The sequence below is a fragment of the Haemaphysalis longicornis genome, unplaced genomic scaffold, assembly GCF_048455015.1.
Source record: "Haemaphysalis longicornis isolate Haplotype H1 unplaced genomic scaffold, Haemaphysalis longicornis Haplotype H1 scaffold_3, whole genome shotgun sequence".
NCBI lineage: Eukaryota > Metazoa > Arthropoda > Arachnida > Ixodida > Ixodidae > Haemaphysalis > Haemaphysalis longicornis.
The window spans coordinates 106139436-106145488 of NW_027526335.1; the positions used below are offsets into that span (position 1 = coordinate 106139436).

Here is a 6053-nt window from a genome sequence, read left to right on the forward strand (position 1 = left end):
GACCACCCGACGGCTTCTACTCACCGGACGCTCTCACGGGACTGATCACGACCACCCAAGGACATGGAACGTGGACATACATTACTTATGGCCCCTTCTGTATGTGGTGTAGTGGCGTATTTCGCAGAGTGTCAGAGTGTCACACCGATGCTAGTCGACACGTAAGAGACGCACCGTCGATCTGAATGCCCAGTTGCTGGATGGCGTCGAGCCCCAAAAGAGATGTCCCTTTGTCGGTGACGTAGAATGTGACGGAGCAAGACCGTTGCAAGACTTGAACAGGAGCTTGGAATGAGCCGCGGACGCCGATACGTTGTTTGGAAAAATTCCACAAGTTGACGGAAGCCTTGGACAGCGCATGCTGTTTACTGAAGTGACGCTTGAAATCTTCGACAGTCATCAACGACACGGATGCTCCGGTATCGACTAAGAGTTGCATGGTCACTCCGCTGACTTCGGCTTGAACGACTAAGTCCTTTCTTGGAGGATTGTTGACGCTGACTTCAGCTTGGACGACTAAGTCCTTTCTAGAAGAAGTGCTGACTGTTAAGACGGAAGATCTTGCGGGTGCGTTGATCTCCGTGGATGCTGGATGCTCTACAGGTTCCGGTGTCGAAGCGGATCCCATAGCTTCCTTCGAAGAAACTCGATGCACTGGTGCCGGCTTACGGCACATCGATGCGAAATGTCCCCACTTATTACAAGAGTTGCAGCGCCGATTTCGGGCTGGACAATTTTGAAATGCTGAATTATGCCATTTATTTCCGCATCGTTCGCACAACTGAAGCTTGCCTGCAAACTTCTGCTGAACTGTACCGCGGAACTCTACAGCTGACTGCGGATGGAAACGTCCATCTTGGAGGCCACCATCTTGCCTTCCCGAACCCGGTGGAATGACGTCACGGCCTCCCCGGCTGGCCAGGCCATCTTGAATTCCTGTGCCGCCATCTTGAGCGCGCCGGCCTCCCCGGCGGCCCATGCCATCTTGATTTTCCACGCCGCCATCTCGAGCGCGGCGGCTTCCCCGACTGTCATCTTCCGCGACGCCACCTTCTCCTCGTCGACCTACTGCTTGTACTTGATGCGAACCGAAGGCTTGGTTCGCCAACGACAAAGATTCAAAACTCCGACCAATCTCTTCAGCTTTCTCCAAAGACAACCTTTCGCCATGTGCGAGCAGCTTTTCTCTAACCTGGGGGTTAGACGTTCCATGTATGATTTGATCTCGGACGCGCTCCGCGTACGTCAGCCCGAACTTGCAACGTACGGCTTTCTCCTTTAGAGCGGTCACGTATTCTAAAAAACTTTCCCCCCGAAATTGACGACGGCTTGTGAACTCATGTCGTTCAACAAGCGTATTTGTGGACGCAGCGAAGAGCCGGTCCAGCTGCTCCAAAAGTTCGTCGAATTTCGAAATGGCCGGAGCCGAGGATGCGGTCACACTACAGTCGGTCGCGGAGTCGGTCACGAAAGGGCTGGTTACATTAGCGTCGGTCACGTTACTGGCGGCGTCCCTCCTTGCTTCGTCCTGCTCCGCCTCAGCAAAATACCTTCGTTGCCCCTCCCTACCCAAAACGCTGACGAGCGCCGACGCGCGTCGTCCGTCATTCCAGTCGCTGCCGCCAGCCGCCTCGAGATGGGCCTGAAACAATTTTTTCCAGTTATGCCACGGAATCGGAGGCGGCCCCGGCAATTCGAGGAAAACGGGCAGGTTATCGAAGAGGCCCATGCTGCCAAGCAGGAAGGAGAGAGACGCAGGAGCAGAAGCAGAAGAACGAAGTAGGGCGAGGCCTAAACGACGGTTCGACGAGCGTCAGCACAAAAGAACGCTAGGCCTCGCGACGCCAGACGCGCCGGACAGTCACACTCGAGCGAGGTCAAACGCACTCACGTTTTCATTCTGCCGGACCCGTCGACGATGTCGTCGCAGCAGAAGAAAAGCATCCCATCCTCGTCGCCAAAAAGATGTTGTGTCGTGGGCGACGGCGAGCGGCCTCGGCGGCGACGGGAGCGAAGGCTCAGCGCGCCGGGCCCACGCACAAGCCCAAGAAGAAAGAGTGCGGCCTGCTCGCACCAAGACCAAAGCCCAAAAAGAACGTTTATTGTTCAACAAGACGACACCTAGACGCATACGCACGTGACCCGTCACGTGCGACCACAGCAACGACATCTAGTTACAATTAACACAACCAAGCGCCCACAGTGAGCGGGCGCTCCACTAGAGGGCGCCACTACACCACACTGTACATACCTGTACATAGTGCATAGTCCATTTTCGCGCATTGTTATTTACATATGTCAATTTACCGCGCTTCACGCTAGGGGGAGGGGGGAGGAGCCCTGTAGCGACACCCTCGTCATCGTAATCATCAGCGTCACAATCATCATTACGGTGACCGGCCAGCGTCATCAGTTCCACGCGCTACTGAAATAACGTCGAGTCAGCAGCTGGGCGGCCGCACGTCCGCACCGCTCCCACTCCTGGCCGGGCCAACGCGACCTGAATAAATGTCGGAGCCCACCAACCGAGTCAGCCTCCTACAAGTGGTCACGTCCGCACCGCTCCCACTCCTGGCCGGGCCAACGCAACTTGAATAAATGGAGGAGCCCACCAACCGAGTCAGCATCCTACACGCCTAACTTTCTGGCCCGCTTGGTCTCCAAAAATCCAAAAGGAATTACCTCCACATTTGAACTTTCAAGCTAATATTTTTGGATTGCAAGGAGAAAAACCTACCTCCAACAAGAAATTCCCCGCATTTCCCCGAGGGGAACAATGTGAAAGCGCGAATGCACGAGTTGAATTTGCGCGGTTCGGTAATGTTCGCGAAAGAGAGATCACACACACACACACAACTACAAAGAAAGAAAGATGCATTTATTCACAGACACCTATTTGTGTTGTCGTTGTACTTGATTGCTAGAGCGGATCTCAGCTTTGAGATTTTGTGTCAGTACTCCTTTAAGGAGGTGCATTAGCCCTTCTCACGCCCGATTCTTGGCCAATCCCCCACGTGGGTATGTGCCATGTCAGCGGCCAGGCAGCGCGCGCCCATCTCCCCCCGTTGCCAAGGAAGACGAGGAGATTCCTGGCCAATCCCCCACGTGGGTATGTGCCATGTCAGCGGCCAGGCTGGCGTTCGCACGAGCGCGGACATCGCCGGTGGACGCAGGTTCAGGGTCGCTTAAGAAGTGCATTCGCACTTAAAACATTGGATTACAATCGCTACTAATTTAGCACTTCATGATATTGTCGGTTTAGCGTTACATTGAGCCGAAATTTTGCCTGATTCATTGTTCGCAGCTGCTGACTAGAATTGTCGCAGCGGACGATCTCGAAGAGTGCAATATCAGGATGTCGTGCCTCAGTTTATTGTGAAAATTTACGTTCTTTCTCTGTCCGCGAGTATTTTATGAAGACACAACCGGACGCCTTAGTCTACGTGCCTCTACACATATATAGATTAGCGGAGTTTGCAGACATGGAAACTGCGCGCGCATCCATTCGGGAAGAGCATACACTAGAATAAATGAAAAAAACTTCTCTTAGCTCGCGGTACTACCGTTATCATACATAATCTCTGCGACAGGTGTCCGTTTGCCTGACCCGCCGTTAGAAAACGCACTTTGACAGCAGGAAACAGCTGTTTCTGTTATTCGTGCAAAAAAATGGAAACAAACTTCTTTTCAATAATGAAAAGTGTGCGAAAAATGGTATTCTTCGCGCTTGGGTCTGTGATGAAGGCCAAGTTATTTATTAATTTATGTGTCTGCTGGAATTTGCATTGGCGCCTGCAAAGGTGAAGCAAGAAGTAGAGTCAATAGAGATAAAACGATTAACAAGATTGCAATTACTAGTGGGAATTGCATTTGCGCCAGCAGGGAATGGCGATAACAAGGAGAGAACACAAATACAAGAACACATCTAAAACAGCACGATTAAATTTGAAGGAAAAATAGATCTAACACATAGTACTTAACACCTATAAGGAATGCCATGCAATACAGTAATGTAATTTATTCTCTACACAGTGGCAACAAGAAACAGCACTGGGGAGGCTGAAAGAATTCCTGAACCTGTACTTCAAAATTCGCAGTTGTAATATCAATGCTAAAGAAAAATCAACCAAAACATCACCATGTGAGACTTTCGATATTTTCAGGACTCCGTAAAGGCGGGAATGCTTGTATCTCTTTCTCGCGCCAATAAATATCTCATTACGGCTGAACTGCGAGAATAACTCAATAATGAGCAAAGCTACTCTTCTGGCTATGTGAGAGCTCATGGAGGTTGAATAAAAAGCCCGACCAGATTTGGTTCAAAATACTTGTGCAAACATTTAGCAATCATTTATTGTGTGCGTCCGGCAGATTTTAATGAGCGACCCTCCTGGAATATTCATTTGCCCGCAGTTCTCGTTTCCCGCCTCCTGTCAGAGGGGAAGCGTGACATGAGCTGCTGTGTTAACCAGCAGGTATCACTATTTTCGAGTGAGAGTGGAAAATTTGTTTCGAAAAACAGTTGCCTAGCGTAGTACATAGTCGCCCAAGCATTCTAAGCGTCCAAATGAAGTAAACAGCTAGGCAAGAGTCCACGATAATACCATATTTCTAAATAGAATCTAAACCCACAAACATGCAACTTTTATCTGGAAGAGAAAAAAGATGTTAATCTTGCTCCCACAGTATTTTTAATACTTGTTTTCGCACATCTTATTTTGCAAAATACGTTCGTATTTTGTTACTCGTCATGCAAACCATGGGAATATCCATTCCCCTTCTTCGCTGGGAAAATACCTAGTAGTTCATTATTGTTCTTTGAAGTCTGACGTATTATCTTTCTTTGGTGCAGTTCCAGTTCCATACGTGCAGTCACCGAATGGTGAATGGAGTACGAATAATGAGGATATCTACGGGACGTTTACCCAGTACTTCCAAGAATTTTTCAGCTCAGATAAGGCTTGCCTTGATGAGAACCGCTTCAAAAATCACGTACGGAACTTTTGCGGGGCACTGCCCAGCGTCCCTAGCTGCTTGCACGAGCGTTTCTGTGCCTCTGTCACGGCGGAGGAGCTATGGAAAATACTAAAAGATATGCGCGACTCCTCCGCTCCTGGTCCTGACGGAATCCCGGCGGGGTTTTACAGTGTTTCCCCGGTCCTCAAAGAGCAGATGCTAAGAATGGTTAACGCATTCTTAGCTGAAGGAAGAAAACCCGTCTCGTTTCGAGCGGGGAGGGTAGTTCTAATAGCTAAGCCCGGTGGCGATCCTTCGCGTGACGCATTTGTTCTAATTTTACGGTGCGTTGTTGCCCAGATCATCTGGAAAAGGCGCGGCTTTGCACCGTTCAGAGCACGGCCGCAAAAGTGCATGTTTCCAATGCTACAAAAAATTGCGCTCGCGTCTATTCGATTATCTGGAGGCTGAGCTCGCCGCGCTGCGGGAAGAGCAGTTCCTTCACCGGTGGTCCACTCGGTTTATCCGTGTGGTAAACAAACAAATAGAAGTGTCTATTCTACCCTATTGACTGTTCTAGTGATGGCGACGTGTTGTCGTGAACTGTCCAGGATGTGATCTACAGTGATCTTTCAGAGTATTAGGGGTTCTAGTAGTGTGTGCACTAGTGAACTGCGGAGAACTGTAGAGTGAACTGTGTGTGTAGTGAGTGATGTAGTGAGGGAAGTGATACATGCAGTGTGTATGGTTTAGGCGACCCGTGTAGTATTTAGCCCTATGGGTCTTTGTATCGGCTATTAGTAATTTTTCTAGATGAGTTTATTCGATTCCGCATTCCAGTATTGCTTGTCCCGAAGTCGTATTTGAGCCAAATATTGACCCGTGGCGATATTAGAGCAACACATCACTAGTCGACTATGTTGGTCGAAAATTTGACGACCCTGACACGTCAAAAGTGGCCCTCGCACGAACGATGGCCCTTAACTGAAAGGCTTCCTGCTTCCTTTGTCCTAAAGGAATCGTGGATCGGCGCTTTGGGAAGTGTCTTTCTATTTCAGGCAGGCGTACTACAGCCCCGGTGGTTGCCCCTTCGCGCG

General features: G+C 49.9%; 1 long non-coding RNA gene across 1 annotated transcript; it reads right to left on the reverse strand.

The window, feature by feature from the left end:
- Positions 1-284: 284 nt before the first annotated feature.
- LOC144173374 (uncharacterized) lies at positions 285-2076 on the reverse strand. The gene is made up of 2 exons (XR_013323240.1): positions 1892-2076; positions 285-1642 (listed from the first exon to the last, which is right to left on the reverse strand). It is a non-coding gene; the product is annotated as an uncharacterized LOC144173374 (long non-coding RNA).
- Between the last annotated feature and the right edge of the window lie 3977 nt (positions 2077-6053).